Raw genomic sequence first — 18,346 nt, 5'->3', positions numbered from 1 at the left:
ACTATAACAATGACTATTATTATTTTGGTCTTTGGCAAGCCCACATTCATTCGTCAATCACTTGTCTTCATTTAGACTTATTATGCACCGCTACCACATTCACTTTAAGAATGGAGCAAATCAAGTGGGACACGCTTCACGCCTTTTCATGAAAAATATATCATTTTTTTAGTCATTATTATATCATCAATATGGTACATTGAGACTCAAACTCAATGTCTTACCAATATAAAGGCATGTTAGGCCATAATAAATTGGGAGTCAAATTACCCAACTCTTATCATCATAGAGCATCAAGACACGAACCCGATGTCTTACTCTCATGGTGCGCTGGGACTTAAACCCACCGTCTTACCCTCAATTAATGACATAATATGCCAAAGTTTACTGGAATTCACCCTCGAGCATTTAAAAATGTATCATGTCATAATTATATGCAAAAGTAAATTAAGTTTCAATAAGACATAAAATATTACTATTCTTGCTTTTGGTGATCATATCGTTGATGTATAACTGAAGCTTTAAAGGCATTATAAAAATATTAGTGGCAAAAATCATTTATCTCTCATAACTTACATGTCGTATAACAATCTAAATTATCTCATTCTGCAAGGTCCTTTAATTGAATAAAAAAATCGTTGACAATATTTTTAACATTAATGAAAAAGTTAATACTGGAATGACTCTACCATCTTGTTGCCTCCCATATTGGTTATAAAATAGGAGCAGTTATGTATTTTAAATCACAAGAAGCTAAACTTTTTTATGCAATGGAGTGTACTAAGAATACCATATACAAATAATGAAAAATTGGGTTGCAGAGATACAAACTCACTCCATTTTTCAATATACGGGAATTTAAAGTTTTGATCGGCCAATGCTAATTCAAAATATTTTTTCATTTGGATGGTATATTTATTTATCAATAACGTATGCTAGTTGTGCTATTAAGATTACCCGAGAGAAACTTACCTCACATTACCTTTTCAAAAGTCAGAGTGGCGCATGACGGTCAAGCACATATTTTATAGGAAAACGTTCAGTTAAGGAAAACTTTACATAAGGTTTCTGCTTTCTGATTAACTAAGGAACCAAACTTTGCAAAAGTTGTAGTAGCTCCCCAATTTCATGTACTTCTTTTGGTCTTTGGTTTAGTATGTAACTCTTGGCTACATCATTATATACTTTTGATTCTTATAATAAGATCTAACCATGATATGAGATGAAAGAGATCATACCAAACTTACAGCAAATATTAGAAACTCGCTCATTGAAATAGATTTTGATAATGCAACAAAATAAAATAAATAAAATATAGAGTAATAATTAGTTTACGTTTAAGGATTTTTAACTTTATAAAGTAAAACACTTAAGAATATGAATGGATTTGTAAGAAGAAAATACTTAGCATTAGAAACTTTTATAGCAAATAAAGAACCTATGAGAAAAATGAATAAGAAAATGAATTAATTAAAAAGGATTAGAAAACGTATCTTAGCATTAGCATTATATGCCTTATCACAGTGTACTGGTCTCCTCAACCTTATTGTTACTTCATTTATATTTGATACCATTCTTTGAAATTGCTAAATGAGAAAGAAAAGCTTATCTCTTCAAGAGGAATATTAGGTATGGCCGGAACATGCCTGTTATGATGTAGGACAATTTTGTAGATGTAAGTAACTCAATTGGTTAGAGCATCGTGCTGATAACGTGTTATAAAATAAAAGCAATTTAATAAAACATGAACAAGAAATGGAGATAGAAAGAATGATGAGTTTTTCTTCTTCAATTGCGTTTCTTTACCTATCTATTACAAGGCCTTTATATAGGCATGAAAAATGAAGAAAAACTATTGTAAAATAGTGAGTGGAATGACCACTATTTAGTGAAATGGCCACTATTGAGTGGAATGGCCACTACACAATAAATGTAATGAGGTTCAACATTGACATCCACTCTCTCAAACTATTCATAACACATGAGATAATTTTTGCGATAATTGGTTAAAATCTAAAATCATTTACAAAATACTTTTTGCATATAGAGAATTTTATAAAAGCACAAATTGCATATTAAAAGGACATTTGATTAAATTTAAATAGAATAACCGAGGGAATAATAAGCAATTAAACACGGCCGGGACTAAGACATAAGCACCAACGCCTAAAATAAAATATTGGATTGGACTTGGTGGGGTGCGCCAGGCCCGTGCAATAGTGCAACGCATGGGCAACGCTCGAGAGCCTAGGTAGCAAGCTACCTTAATGGACTCTCCCTTTAAAAAATTGAGTTAATATCGTGTGAGCCAATATCCCACATATCAGATATTAAACTGATAAGAACAGATACTACACTTGATCTTAGCCAAAAGGCCGAGAAAGGTATGCTTTGACCTGTTTCTTCTGGCCCTTTTTATACATAGCTTTTTTCTCCATCACATATTACAAGTCGATGTGGGAACAAAGACCAACCCTTGTGAAAATTGGGATAGCATAAAAAGTTAAGGGAGTGCATTACTTTTTTTCTTTTCGTTTCTAGGAAAATTATGTGTTTCAACTTTCATATACTAGTAGTGGGTAGTGGCTAACCTTTTTAGAGAAATATAATTTCTATCTAAAATAGAGAAAAAATAAGAAAAAACCAGTGTGTCAATTGTATAGGGTAAAATATGATATGGCGGTGGCTGACTAAAAGTAGGACACGTGAAATCCAAGATGGGATGGTTGAGGATCGAACGCAACCACTCTGTTTGTTACCGGAAAGGATAACGTTCATAAAGGTGTATTAAATGCTTTGCGCCCGATAGCATTTACTAAGGAATATTTTACAGCATTAAGAGCGACGGTCCGTTACAGAGAATTTGGCATTTATGTTTACCGTTACATCTTCACCAATGACCCTCATAATTGATATTAAAAGAGGGCACGATCCTCGGACCATTTTCCCTAGACATAATCAAAAATAGTGAGCTCATTTACCATTGTAAAGGACACGAATTTTCTGGCTAAACTTATACTATATTCTATGAAAAGCTTAATATAATCTTAATTACTTATTTTTTGATCTCATCATTGCTGTGCCCGGAAGCTTTATTCCCGGAACTGTCATCTCTGTTGTTTCATCTATATTTCAAGGCTAAGTATTATATATTTCTTCAATTGTTATATTATTACAGGATCAAATTAATTCACTTGTCTTGAAACCATGTATAAATTCAATTGTACCGTTTTACGGATAAACAGTTTGGCGCCCACTGTGGGGCCTAGACAGTCGTACAATTAAATTGATCCTTGCCTTTTTCACTAACGTGTTTTGATTATATTGTCTTAGAAAAAATCACAAAAAATGGTAGATAACATTGTTAATGATGCACACAACCTTGAAATTCGAGGAGATCAGCCTCATTTTGAGGACTCAATTAGTGACACATGCAATGACGAGAATGACGCCACGTCGGTGCATGACAGACAATATCCTCGACGGGTTCGGGAGACTACTCCCGATGATGCTAATGAGGATCATGTAGCGGATGTTGTGAGGGTCCTGCAAGAGCAACATGTAATCATTATGGGCCATCTTATGCGACAGGATCAAGTTATGACATAATTGAAGCAGGCATTATCGGGGGCCTCGAATAATGCAAACAAATGAGATTCAATTCCTCTCGTTGTTCCCGCAGACCAAACAACGCATAGAGTCGACAACAACACTCCCATGGGTGAAGTTGGCTCCGACGGGGCTGGAGGAGCAGATCAGGTCGTAACAACGAGAACGAATCATTCAAAGATGAGCTTTTACGGTTCATGAGGGATGTAAACGCCCGCATAGATCAAATCTCGGGCGCACCACCAGTATTGAAAGGCCCGAACTTGAAGAAGTATGTTCAATTACTGTATAAGCCAAATGCAACAGCAGAACTAATCCCGAAGTGTTTCAAAATGCCTAAAGTTCCAAAGTATGATAGAACTTCGGACCCACAGGAACATATTACCACCTACACAACGGCGGTGAAAGGAAATGATTTAGCTCCTCACGAAATTGAATCTGTGTTGCTAAAGAAATTTGGCGAAACTCTCACGAGGGGAACCCTAACGTGGTACTCATTGCTACCCGAGCATTCCATAGATTCCTTTGAGATGCTCGCGGATTCTTTCATTAAAGCTCATGTCGGGGCCAGAAATGTGCAAGCCCGGAAGACCGACATATTCAAAATCGCACAAAGAGAATCTGAATTATTATGAGAGTTTGTTACCCAATTCCAGAAAGAAAGAATGTTGCTCCTGGCCATCCCAGTTGAATGGGCAGTTGAAGCATTCACCAAAGGATTGAATCCGAGAAGTTCAGACGCTTCCCGGAAGCAGAAGGAGAGCCTACTCGAGTATCAAGTAATAACTTGAGCAGATGTTCCCAACCGATATGAGTCCAAGATAAGGATCGAAGATGACCAGGTCGGTTCTACATCATCGGCCAAAGGATGAGAGAAGAACTGAGAAAAACCAAAGGATGACTATGACGCGGATAGGCGGACTTCGAGGGGCCGATTTTTGCCCTACGAGCATACCGAAGGCCGTGGCAGAAATTTCTGAGCAGCAAACAAGTTTACCGTTGACAGGGAGATTGATCGTGGTCGAAACAATAGATCACTTCATAATAAAGAAACGTCGGGATCTCGAGATCTTTCTTACCCGAGGTTATCAGAATATAACTTCAACGTCAGCGTAATGGAACTAGTGTCAACCATGAGGAACATTAAAGAAGCACGATTCCCGAGACCTATAAGGTCCGATTCCAGCCATAGGGATCCCAATTTATGGTGTGAATACTACGGGACGAACGGTCACCGGACAGGGGACTGCCGACATCTTCGGGAGGAGGTGGGAATGCTATTGGAGAATGGTCATATCCGAGAGTTCTTGAGTGATCGAGTTAAAAACAATTACGGTCGCAACTGAGACAATGCGGAATCTTCAAAAGCAGGAGAAGAAACCCCACGCCAGACGATCAACATGATCATTGGGGGGAACGAGATTAACGGGGTCACCTTTGCGGCGGCAAAGAAGACAAAAGTATCGATAACTCACATCAAAAGACTCTAGGAGGATGATATCACTTTCACAGAGGAACACGCAGACGGATTACTGTTACCACACAACGACGCATTGTAATCTCTTTAAATGTGTTAGATTTTAAAATTAAGCGTGTTCTAGTGGATCCAGGAAGTTCTGCTAATATCATACAATGGAGAGTATTGGAATAAGCCAAACTCACCGGAAGTATTATTCCGGCAACAAAACTTCTCGTTGGATTCAACCTTGCTAGCGTGACGACCCGGGGAGAGATCTTGCTGCTCACGAATGTTAAATGAGTAATGAAATGACTCTTTTCGAAGTAGTGGATGGTGATATGGGATACAATATCATCTTAGGAAGGCCATGGTTACACGAGATAAAAGTTGTACCTTCGACGTATCACCAATTGATGAAGTTTCCAACGCACGAAGGAATCAAGCAGATATGAGGTGATTAACTGGCAACGATGGAGATGAATACAATCTTAGTTTCCAGTAGCAAAGGGAATGAGTAGACAACATAGAAATTACAGGAGCCGGTGCCTACTCCCGAGTTAGAAGAGGTTATTCCAAGGGTAGAGTCGTCAGAACAATATCAGGTGACGAGATATTTCCAAGTTCCGAAAGAGAAAAACACAACGAAGTTTGCGGTAGAGGAACTAGAGCAAGTGACATTGTTTGAATAATTCTTAGAAAGAAAATTCCACTTGGGGACAAGATTGCGCCCCGAGCTCCGATATGGTTTTATTGAATTCCTTAAAATTAATGCTAATTATTTTTCATGATCGCATGATGATATGACAGTTATCCCGACAGAAATAGCCATGCACAATCTGAGTTTGGATCCCAACGTACCACCGGTTTGACAAAAGAAGCGTTTCATTGCTGAAGCCAGGAGTAAATTCGCCAAAGAAGATATAACTCGCTTGCTTAAAATCAGTTCGGTCAGGGAGGTAAGATATCCAGACTGGCTAGCCAATATAGTTGTAGTTCCTAAGAAGAACAATAAATTTCGTATGTGTGTAGACTATAAATCTCTTAATAAGTCGTGCCCGAAAGATTCGTTTCCACTGCCAAATATCGATCAAATGATTGATTCCACGGTCGGGCACGAATTGATGAGTTTCCTTATTGCTTATTCCGGGTACAACCAAATTAAGATGAACCCGGAAGATCAGGAAAAGACTTGGTTTATAACAAATTTCGGTACATATTGTTACAATGTAATGCCCTTCGGGTTGAAAAACGCCGGAGCTACTAATCAACGGCTCATAAATAAGATGTTTGAAAAATAAATAGGAAAAATCATGGAAGTTTATGTAGACGATATGCTCGTTAAGTCTTTGAATGTAGGTGACCTCCTTAAGCATTTGCAATAAACATTTGATATTCTGAGGAAGCATAACATGAAATTTAACCCCGAAAAGTGTGCGTTCGGGGTTAGCTCCAGTAAGTTCCCGGGGTTTTTGGTCTCACAAAGGGGAATTGAGGTAACCCCGACAAAATCAAGGCCACAGACGATATCCCGGATCAATTGTCAAACATAAAGGAAGTCCAAAGACTCACAGGAAAGTTAGCAGCTTTAAGGAGGTTCATTTCCCGGTCATGGGAAAAGTGTCATCGCTTCTTTACATTGCTCAAAAAGAAATACAAATTCGAATGGACGCCGGAGTGCCAACATGCTTTGAGGGACCTGAAGAAGTACTTATCAAGCCCTCAATTGCTCCCGAAACCAAAAGAAGGCGAAACATTGCTAGTCTACCTCACGGGTTCAAAAGTTGCGGTAAGTGAGATTTTAGTCCGGGAGGACGAAGGTATGCAGTTTCATATTTATTACGTTAGAAAAATTTTAACGGGAGCAGAAACTCGCTACCCACATTTGGAAAAACTGGCCTTAGCTCTAGTAGTCGCCGCTCGGAAACTGAGGCCCTATTTTTAATGCCATACAATAGTTGTGGTGACTACTTTCCCTTTGCGGAAAATCCTTCATAAACCCGAGCTCTCGGGAAGATTATCCAAATGGGTCGTCGAAATGAGTGAATTCGACATAGAATATAAACCGAGGACTGCAATTAAGTCACAAGTCTTGGCTGACTTCGTGGCCGATTTTAGTCCGGGACTGCTACCTCTGGCAACCAAGGAGGCAGTAATGGTGTCGGAATCGACATGAGGGGTTTGGACCTTATTTACGGACGGAGCCTCGAACGTAAAAGGGTCCAGGCTCGGAGTAGTTTAATTGCGCCTTCGGGGGAAACTTTAAAGCAAGCCATCAAAACGATCCCTTTAACTAATAATGAAGCAAAATATGAAGCTTTGATTGTAGGGCTCGAGTAGGCCCGGAGACTTGATTCCGAAGTTATTGAAATCAAATGTGACTCATAGCTGGTGGTAAATCAGGTATAAGGGATCTTTTATACCAAAGAAGAACGTATGCAACAATACGTGGTAAAGTTCTAGGCCCTTCTGGAATAATCCCGGGAGTGGTAAATTGCTCATATCCCGAGAAAGGATAATGCAAAAGCGGATGCGTTAGCAAAATTAGGTTCGTCGATGAGGTAAATTTGGCTAATCTTGTATGGGACTCGAGAAATGAAATAATCAACTACCTCGAGCACGGAAAGTTTCCCGACGATCCTAAAGCATCACGAGTGTTACGCACCAAAGTTGCACGTTATAGCTTCATGAAATGCCAATTGTATAGAAAGTCTTTCCAAGGCCCACTGGCCCGGTGCTTAGGAGCATCGGAAGCCAATTATGTCATGAGAGAAATCCACGAAGGGATATGTGACAATCTCTCAGGCGTAGATTCTTTGGTGCTGAAGTTGGTACGGGCAGGATATTACTGGCCTCGCATGGAGCAAGACGCCAAAGATTTCATACGAAAATGTGATAAGTGTCAACGCTATGCATCACCAGTACATCACTCAGTAGAACCTTTATATTCGGTTTTGTCCCCATAGTTGTTCATGAAATGAGGGATAGACATCGTCGGACCACTGCCACTAGCTCCCAGAAAGGTAAGGTTTCTTCTAGTTTTGACTGATTATTTTTCTAAATGGGTGAAAGCAAGTTCTTTTCAGAATATCGGAGAACGCGAAGTCGTTGACTTCTTATGGGAAAATATAATTTGCAGGTTCGGAATGCCAAAAGAGATAGCATGCGACAATAGGCCACATTTTATCGGTGCAAAAGTTACAAAGTTCCTCGAAGATTTGAAAATAAAGAGAATCACATATTCGCCTTATCATCCGAGCGCAAATGGTCAAGCGGAGTCAACAAATAAAGTGATCATTCAAAACCTCAAGAAAAGGTTGAAAGCAGAAAAAGGCAAATGGCCCGAAGAGTTGCTCGGAGTTCTATGTGCCTACCGAACAACAGCCAAATCAAGTACATGAGAAACTCCCTTTTCCCTCGTGTACGGTGTTGAAAACCTAATCCCGGTTGAAGTGGGGGAACCCACTTTGAGATATTCTCAGACAAATGAAGAATTAAACAACGAAGCAATGTTAATTAACCTGGAATTGCTCGAAGGACACAGGGACTTAGCGCATGTAAGAATGGCAGCTCAAACGCAGAGGATGGAGTGATATTACAATCAAAGAGCCAACTTTCATTTTTTCAAAGCAGGAGACTTGGTTCTAAGACAAGTAACCCAAAATACACGGAAGCTCAATCCAGGAAAGCTAGGTCCAATATGGGAAGGTCCCTACCGAATTTTGGCTAGCACTGGAAAAGTTTCATACGAGTTGGAGAACCATAATAGAGACAAATTGCCCATCAACTGGAACGTGGCACACCTCAAAAGATATTATTGTTGATGAACAACGCTCAAACGGAAAGTATGCGCTACAATTTTTTTCCCTTCGTTTTGTTTTTGTCCCAATTGGGTCTTTCTGGCAAGGTTTTAAATAAGGCGGCAACAGAAAGCACACTACGAAGACAACAATAATAGGACCTTTGATAGCAAGGCGAATGGACAAGCTTCAACTTGGGGATTATTAGATAACCTTTGGTTCGATAGCAAATTCCCATTGGGAAGTTAAGTTTGCTATCGAATAGGGGTTACCCGACCGTTCCCGAGCACAAACCACTAGAAGGTTGTTAAATATTCTTTCGCTCGATATCATGGATTCCTAAGGGAAAGTAAGGTATGTTGCCGAGTAAAGGATTACCTAGAAATTCATTGGTGGAACCTTCTAAGATACAAGACTTCCAGTGTTCCAATCCACACTCTCCGCATTCGAACACTAGGGGGAATGATATGAGAATACGGCAATAATGATTGGCATGTCAACCGGGAACGAAAATCCAGAAACAAAATACTTTATCGGGACCGGGGACTGTACAGCCAACCCCGGAGAAACAAGTTGTACAAGATAGCCACAAGTAATGGCAATTTCTTTTATGCATAACAAGATGCTTACGTATTTTTTAAAATAAAAGGAATAAAACGAAATTCTTTTACTTTTATCTTGTTTCTTGTCTGAACGATGAACTAACTTTGTCATTTGAAATTTAAACAAGTACTTCAAATGTTAGTGCCGTAATGAATATGAGACGTCCTCTTCAAGAGCACCGTAAACATAAGAGGGCCCTTTCTTATAAAAAACCTCACGTTAAAGGGTTAGTTCTGGAAGAATCAATGCCCAGAATCTAAAACTCCATCGGGACAAAATACACCCGAAGCCGCACATGAAAAAGACGCAAAAAGAAAACTTGCGCAACGAAACCCTTACGTAAAAGGGATAATACTCGGAACCAAAATGCTTCGAATAAAAAGCATTCGAGACTACACATAGTAAAACGTGAGTAGAACGACATGTGCAGAATGCTCGAGCAAATGCTAAAGTTAAAGACTTGCATGAATATTCAAATGAAAGTGAGACTCAAACAATACTTGAGAAAAAAATGTGTCTTTATTTACAAGGACGTGCCAAAATGACAAAAGTACGAAATGGGAAAAGAAAGGAAAAGCTAAATTGCAGCGCCTCCAGAACCAGAAGGATGAGAAGTATCCGCATCCCCGGGAAAAGTAGGTGCTCAATGTTTTCCCCAGTTTGGTCTTCGGCCTCATCGCCTTCCGATCCTTCTTTAGTTTCCAAAAACTCGGAACCGGAATCAGAAGAACCTGGAGCGTCAAACTACACCGGGAGTCCATTTTTTGTAGCCAACTCAAGCTCTCGGGCCTTAGCAATTTCGGCATCAACGTCAATGATACCATTTTTTGCCTCTTCCAAGGTATTTATCCTCATGCTATACATGGAATAAGTTTTTTCAACAATGAGGGAAGTCGCTCGGCACTTAAGTTATTCTTTGAGTTGAGTAACTGTCACAACCCAAACCGATGGGCCATGACGAGTGCCCGAGTCCTACCTGTTGAACACCGCTAAGCATGCGTCTAAGATATAAACATGAATTAAAGGTAGATCATGAATAACATCTGTCAATAAGCTACTGAATCACATGAATAACATACGTGAAGAAAACATGTCCAAAAGGCATATATACATATACATGTGGAATACGGTAGGGCGAGCCGACAAGGCTGCTATAGACAACTATATATCCAAAACTAGAAGCCGACAAGGCCACATATCATACAACTATATATGACTGTCTATAGACCTCTAGTAGAGTGTACAACTGTATGAAGGACGGGACTGGGCCGTCGTACCCATATCTATATACAAAAATAGCGTACCAAAACTAATAACAACTCCGAATCAAGTGGAGCACACCAACTCTCGTTGATCAAGGATCCTAAAAAGGGGGACCGTCAGCTTGTCTACCTGCACCTGCGGGCATGAAACGCAGCATCCCCAGGAAAAAGGAACGTCAGTATGAATAATGTACCGAGTATGTAAGGCATGAAAATCAGTACATAAAAGACATAAAAGAAACATGGAGTAAAGGAATCCACCTATAAGTCCAAATAACTTTGTGAATCCTGAGATATTTATAAGATCATGCATGTACGTATAAATGTCGTATCATGCAAAGGTATATGTGTACATAACATCATCCAGCCTCTGAGGGCATCCCGTCATATAATCTCGGTCTATGGGCGAAATCATCACGTATACCAACTGATCAGGTGGTGGTGCGTATATAACGCCATAATCTTTTTTCATATTCCATATACGTATAATATACGCGTATATAATGCCATCTGATCATGGGTCAATGTACATGTATAAATTAATAAAATGCATAAGAAGTGAGTTAATAAGATTTCTCGGAATGTCATAAAATCAATATGTTTTTTCGGATAAACTTTATCAATTACGCATTTTTCTGAGACACATGAACAGGAGATATAATAATAAGACACATGGAAATTCAAGAACATAGGCACCCCTAGTGCTTTTACGAATAGAGACATTTATGAAAGTTGTGCGTTTGCTCGTTTCGTTTGTATGATATGGATCATGCCAAAAGAAAAGAATGAATAGCCTCAACATACCTGAGCCGATTCTCTTGACAATCTCTCTAACACACGTCAATCACGATAAAACACGTAACGACGAGATCGAAGTAGGAAAAAATCCGTATGATATTCTTGAGAAAGGTTATACCGCGCTCCCTTAGAATTGTAAATCACATTGCTATTACATTATGTAGCCTCGTATGAATTTTGTTGTAGCAAATCACATTGCTATTGCAAATCCGTATGATATCTCTCTTTAATGAATTAGAGAGGTTCCTTATCATAGTGGTTGTGGGCCCCACTTGATAAGGATTACTTAGCCAACAAATTCCCTAAATATGTCACCTATCCTCTGGCCAAAAGAGTCACCATTTGGGCTTTGATCCATTTTTTACTTGCTGCCACGTGGGGGGTAGTGTTCCCCCCTAATATTTATCCATAATTTTTAATTACCTTGTTAATCTCCCACTAAAATCAATAATTAACCATTACCAATATAATTAGGTAATATCTTAATTTACTTAAAATACTAATCACTTTTAATATACTTTATACACCTTACTATCATGGTCATGTGGTACCTTGTATGGAACTAGTCCATAAATACGGGGTATTATAGCTCGGACCGTATTTTATCCCCAAATTGACAATCTTCAACGAAACTTATTTTCTTTGATTTGTTTACCCTCTAACCTTCACGGTACTTACTTATCACTTGTTACAAATAACATAAATACTTATAATCTCAAAAATAATCTCATTACTGAGCTTACGTCGATTAACTTACGGCGAAACTTTAACGTACGAAATGTGGGATGTAACAGTAACCTCGGCGGAAGGTTTTCCCTGGCGGATCTAGCAGATTTGAGGCTGACGTCAAGCTCGCAGACAGTTGAACTAAAGAGCCTATTATTCTCGATAGTTTTCCTCAACTTCTCTTCTAACTGGGCATGTTTTGCCTCCACAACATCAAGTTCTTTACTTTTGGAGTTCAAGGCTGCTTCCAAGTTAATCAGTCTTTCAGTGGAGGCAGCCTCATGGTCGGTTGCGACAAGAACGACGTTCTAGACTTCTACCCATTTGGACTTGGCCTCATCAAATCTAACCCTCAGCGGCCCAATTTCTTGGCTAAGGGTTACCACTTTTGCTCGCTTTGCTGCAAACGAGCCTCTAAAATAACAGCTTCAGCAACTCTGGTTTTCAGTTTCGAGAGGCGGAGGACAGTCTGGTCCTGTTTCGCCAAAAGCTGATCCCATTCAGAAGTAAGTTCTTCCTTCTCACGAATCAACCTTTGAAGGCCCTCAGAAGCAAGAAAGTTGATCTATAACATAAGAAGAGGTAAAACTTAGAATACATTCGTTCTAAAGTAGAAGAAATAACAGAGGAAGGAAGGAACGTACCGCTGCAGCGTTATGCATAGCATTGTTCAACAGACACTCTCCCGAGAGTGTCTGAATATTTTCCTAGTCTTTTTCTGAAGCCATAGGCTTCAGGTAATTAGCAAGCTCCACTGACTGTGATAGCAGGTTACACTGGTAGATACCGAAAGAGTAATGTTCCTTCTCCTTCGTGGATCTTCAGAAGGAGCAACATAGTTTTTCCCCAAATTCCCATGAACTAGGGATTGTGGAAGAGGAACACTTCTTCATGGTCAGGTGCGGCCGATGCGGGTGGTATAACAATTGCTGGTGGAAGAGTGGACGAAGATGGGAATGATGTAGCAGTTGCTGGTGTTGGTGAAGGTGGAGATGAAGCTGATGGAGTTGAAGAGTGAGAAGCAGCTGCATCAAATGTAGTGTTGGTTGTTTGATGCTCGCCAATGAAAGACGGCAAGGACCCGATACTCAGCCCCGCAACACCGGTTACAACAATTGGGGGCCGAAAGCGGGAGTTGGCATATTCTACTAATTCAGATTCTCCCCAAAGTGTTGAGACGTCGTCTTTAGTTGGTGCTGCTATCTCAACAGGTTGAGCATCCTGTTGAGATGATGAGGATCGTCGCCTTCTATGTAAAAAAGCTCCCTCATCACTAGCTTCTTCATCATCATCGATCATCACAATGTCTACGATAGGCCCGGAAGGAGGACCAGTCATCATCGACACCGGAGATGACTCTGGGCATTAATCTTTTCCCTTTTATTCTTTTTTCCGGCCGCGGAGGAACGTCTTCTCTTTGTTTGTTTATCCTCCTTTCGGGGACTCCGAAAAAGAAGTATTTGCACCCGAAACAGGCTCGGAGATACATGTTTGAGTAAGTGCTTCCTGAAGCAGCATCAATAAGATCAGCCAGAATGTCCTCTTCGGGGACAACAACAACCGCATGTAGACCTAATTCCGTGAACAAGTCAGAAGGGTTCTACCAAGCTCTTCATATTCAAAAATGGAAGCAAGGTAAATTAAGGTTACCATAAATTTTGGCCTTCCAACCGTATTTAAGGGCCAGTTTTTTCCACGAACGAGTTTCGAGCGTTGTGACGTCCAAGATCTTCTGAACCTACCGGTTCAAACCTTCCACCACCGGTGGGATCCATCAAGTTGCTGAAACGTGCAAAGGGTGAAGATATGGCCATAGAAGAATATCTAGTAAAAGGAATACAATACAAAGAACGTACGAGTGCAGTTCCAAGCAACCAAAAAGGATGAAGTCGTTGTCGCAATGATGTCGTTGGTGGCAACTGCAACGAGTCATTCCATCTACCCACAGTCATTATCAGCATCCATGCTAGACAACAAAGTATGGTGGACACGCTTGCAAAGGTTTATCATTCCCCCGCGGAAGATTTTGGGAGAATAGAGATTCATCATATGAGCTAGGGTTAGCTCCTCTCTAGTTTCTTGGCACAAACGCTGGAGGTAGGCGATTGTCCTCCACACTGAAGGACTTACTTATGCCAAACACACCTGGTAGCGAAGGCAAAATTCCGCAATCATGGAATCAAGCTCTCAGCTCAAAGAGAACGCACCCAAAGTAAAGGAATACATGTAAAAGTATGTAAAACCTTCCTTGGGAAGGGTCACTCACTACGATAGATCAAGAGCAATAATTTCCAACTCATTGTAGTGACAGTCCTCCCTCATAGCAGGAATATTGGAGGGACGAATAGAAGAAAGGTACCTGCTAACAACCCATGTACGAGGGTTAGCAGCAGGAAATTTCTCTTCAAAATCCTTCGAAGTACTAAGCCTTCTTGGGATGATGGAACCCACTATTGGAGGAACGGAATCCTCGGTTCTGTTCTTGCTCTTTGTAGAACCAACACGCTTAGAGGAAGAAGCCATTGGAAAAGAAGAAGGAAAAGATTTTGTATTTGAAGAACATTAGAAAAAGGATGGAAAACAAGGATGCAAATCAGAAGCTCAAGCAATTATGAAACGCAAAGGAAAAGAAAGTTGCGTATAAGTAAAATTTTGGCGACTAAACTCATGGCAATGATTACCTCGATAATTGGAGAAAGTTGTGCTGAATCATGGGATGACGCGTGTTCGGGGCATTAAATGCGGAGAGACGTGCGTCTAATCAACTGTTAGAGACCTTCAGAGGGAGTTATAGTAATTTCCGCCAAAAAAAAATATTTCTACCAACTTTTCAGTAGCACAAAGTTATATCACCGGAAAGCAAGGGGACTATCTGTATAGGGTAAAATATGATATGACACATGACTAACTAAAAGGAGGACACGTGGAATCCTGTGACACCCCAGAAAATTTTGAATTACTTAAGCGCTATTAAGAAAGTCGATGTGCGCTAATAATATTATTTTATGTGTAGGCAAAGACTATTATATGAATGATATCAATTGATAATGATAATATATGCATGAGGTGCATTAAGAATGGTTTATGGTCTAAGAAGGGCCCCAAGGCTAAGTCAAGTTAAAAATTTTATGATGGGATAAAGTTTCAAGTGAGTTCGCACAAGACCTAACTTCAAACGATCATACCTCTCTTGATATGAAGAGTTATATGGTGAATTACCTATCAAATTAAATCCCTTTGAGTCGTGTTTCAATGAAAGATAATATGCCAAATTGTGTGAGAAAATCTCAATATTCTTAAGACTCTTAATTGCTCATATGTGTACCTAAAGTCTTGATTTGGAAATGTCTTATTGTTGATAATCTATAAAGATGGTTGGAAGTGAAATAAGTTAATTGGGGATATAGAGTGTGGCCAACGTGCCAAGAATTTATGTTATGATTGTGTCTAATAGTGCAAATAATTTGAGAAGATGCGATAAAGAATATGAAATGAGCCTCGACTCAATTGTTTAAAAATGACTTCGAAGATAGAATTACCTAAAAGCTTTTGTACTCAATTCACGCCCATTAGTGGTTGCTTTAACTAATGCTTTACTTTATAAATATATCTAGTGTGATTCGAGTTCTATATATTCATGTGTTGAACTTGTACATTGTCATTGCTAGGGAAGAGCATTGTTAGAATAAATGGTGTATTGATTGTTTATGATTTTCATGTATGTTTCTATTGTTGGATGGAATGCCTCATTCTTTGGGAAGAAACCATTTGTGTTTGAAGTTTCCATTTCAAATGGATTTGAAGTATATGATTTCTGAAATATCCTATATGTTGATACTTGATGGTGATCTTTGAAATTGAAAGAGGTTAAAGTGTGGAATATGAAATACGGCCTTCGTGCCAGGAATAAAGAATCTTGTGAATGACCTAATGAGCCAAGAAAATATTGTCGTTGTGAATGACTGGGAATACTAATGAGAATTTATACAATGTGAAAGATGTTGAGGTGAGTACAATTGTATTTATGATATTTCTATTTGCAAATCAAATCAAAAATATTTTTGGGAGCATCATTAGCAAAACCGAGGAAGGGTGGGTCATAAGGCCCACTCCTGAAACTAGACGTGCCGGTGTAGGGGTGGATTGTAATTATTCCCCTTATTTGCGATGAAATTGGAACCTTTGGGAAATTGTGATATTATTCCCCTTAATTAGGATGAAATTGGAACCTTTGTGGATTGGAAAAGTCAACCCGCACGGCATATGTGGGAAGGCGGCCTAGCTGATTGGGTGGAGATCAGACGCCATATTGCGCATATAGTGGTACTACTCTTGGTAACAACTTTCTTTCGCATCACATGTCAAACCACATTGTTCGTAGGGAGATGGCCTAGCCGATCGGGTGTGATCGGACTCCGTGTTAACAAAGACGGTGGTATATTGGTGCTAATAATTTCCCAACCAAAATTTTATATGAAGTTTGTATTTTGAAAATTATTATGTTTTAACGGAACATTTGGATATTGTTGATTATGACTTGCTGTTTCTATGTGTTGCCTCTTCTTATATGGGCATTCTATTTTGAAAGAGGACTTTTAGCTATGTATACTAGTGCTATTCGATAGTACTAACGTCCCTTTTACCGGAGGCGCTGCATCTTTAATGGATGCAGGTGGTTCTACAGCAGACGACATTGATCAGTGATAGCAGCGCACTCTTTTCAGCTGATTTGGTGAGCCCCACTTCATTTCGGGGTCATGTATCTTTTGTTTCTCATATACTGTGTTTTGAGGTATAGCCGGAGCCTTATTGCCGACATCTCCATACTACTCTTCTATTATATTTAGATGCTCCGTAGACAGGTTATGGGTTGTGGTTGAAGTTGGGAATTGAACTAGAAATGTTGGTATTTGGAAATCATGTTTTTCATTAATTCTATAAAATCGTAATGTGTTTTTTGGAAATTATGAATGAAGTTACTAATGGGAATGAAAAGGAAGTTCTTAATAAAATCTTTTCAGTGATTAATTAATGGAGTACATCTCCTCTTTATTCATGGATGAGTTTGGGTAGAAGGAAATCTAACAGGCTTGCTCGGCCGGGTTCTCTCGGTTGAGCGTCGATCGCGCTTCCCGAGTTTGGGGCGTGAAAAACTTGGTATCAAAGCCTAAGTTTTTAAAGTATCCTAGGATGTCTCGGAGCCGTATCTAGTAGAGTCTTTCCTATCGTGTGTTTTCGACCACATCTATAATGAGAAGGCTACTTGGACATTTAGGAATTTCACACTTCTTTGATACTCCAGATCGTGCGATAGAGCTCAAGATAGGAAGCTAATTTCCTCGTTATGTCTCAATATGTTTTTCAGATGAGTTATCCACGAGTTCAAAACAACAAGGAGGGAATGACCGCTCCATTGAATATGGGGGAGATTACACAAGAGTTTGTTGGGAGAATGCGTCGAGCCGTGGAGGGATTTGAAGAATTTGTTGCTAAGGGAGGTGTCCTTGTTCCTACCACTGTCACCGCACCACCGGATCATATGGTGAGATAATCTAAGAAACAAATGAGGGTTGTTGGTGCTAATGAACCAGATTGTGTGATATGCAAGAAGCGACACTTGGAAACATGTTGGATGACCCTTGAAATATGTTATGGTTGTGGAAAGAGGGGGCACAAGAAGAACAAATGCCCTAGGTTGGGTACACCCATCCAGTTATGTCCGTCATGCGGGAAAGAACATTTGGCGTCGTGTTGTGAGTATGCTCAGCAACACGTTAGGGGTGATATCTTTGGGCAATTCCAAAGGCCCACACAACAATCCGGTGCTGGAATTGTTAATCCCGCATTGGAAGCTTGGAGGATGGATAAGGGGTATGCTTATGATGTATGCAAAAAGAGTAAATATCAGGTCAGTAAGATGAGTCAGTTCAACGGACCTCATCCCCGTTGTGTGAAGTGTGGGAGATGTCATCTTGGAATGCGTCACTATGGTACAAAGGTATGCTACAAGTGTGGTATGACGGACCACTTTCAAAGAGATTGTTATTTGTCTCGCCAGAGCATGGGCAAGGGTATGGCACAACCAGCCAGTT

At 39.8% G+C, this 18,346-nt stretch overlaps 1 non-coding gene across 1 annotated transcript; it reads right to left on the bottom strand.

The window, feature by feature from the left end:
* Nucleotides 1-2,193: 2,193 nt before the first annotated feature.
* Nucleotides 2,194-2,388, bottom strand: LOC117279770 (U2 spliceosomal RNA). Its single transcript, XR_004510186.1, has one exon. It is a non-coding gene; the product is annotated as a U2 spliceosomal RNA (small nuclear RNA).
* Nucleotides 2,389-18,346: the final 15,958 nt, after the last annotated feature.

This window comes from Nicotiana tomentosiformis, chromosome 1 (assembly GCF_000390325.3).
Source record: "Nicotiana tomentosiformis chromosome 1, ASM39032v3, whole genome shotgun sequence".
In the NCBI taxonomy this organism is placed as follows: Eukaryota; Viridiplantae; Streptophyta; class Magnoliopsida; order Solanales; family Solanaceae; genus Nicotiana; species Nicotiana tomentosiformis.
This window is presented reverse-complemented; position numbering and strand designations above follow the sequence as displayed.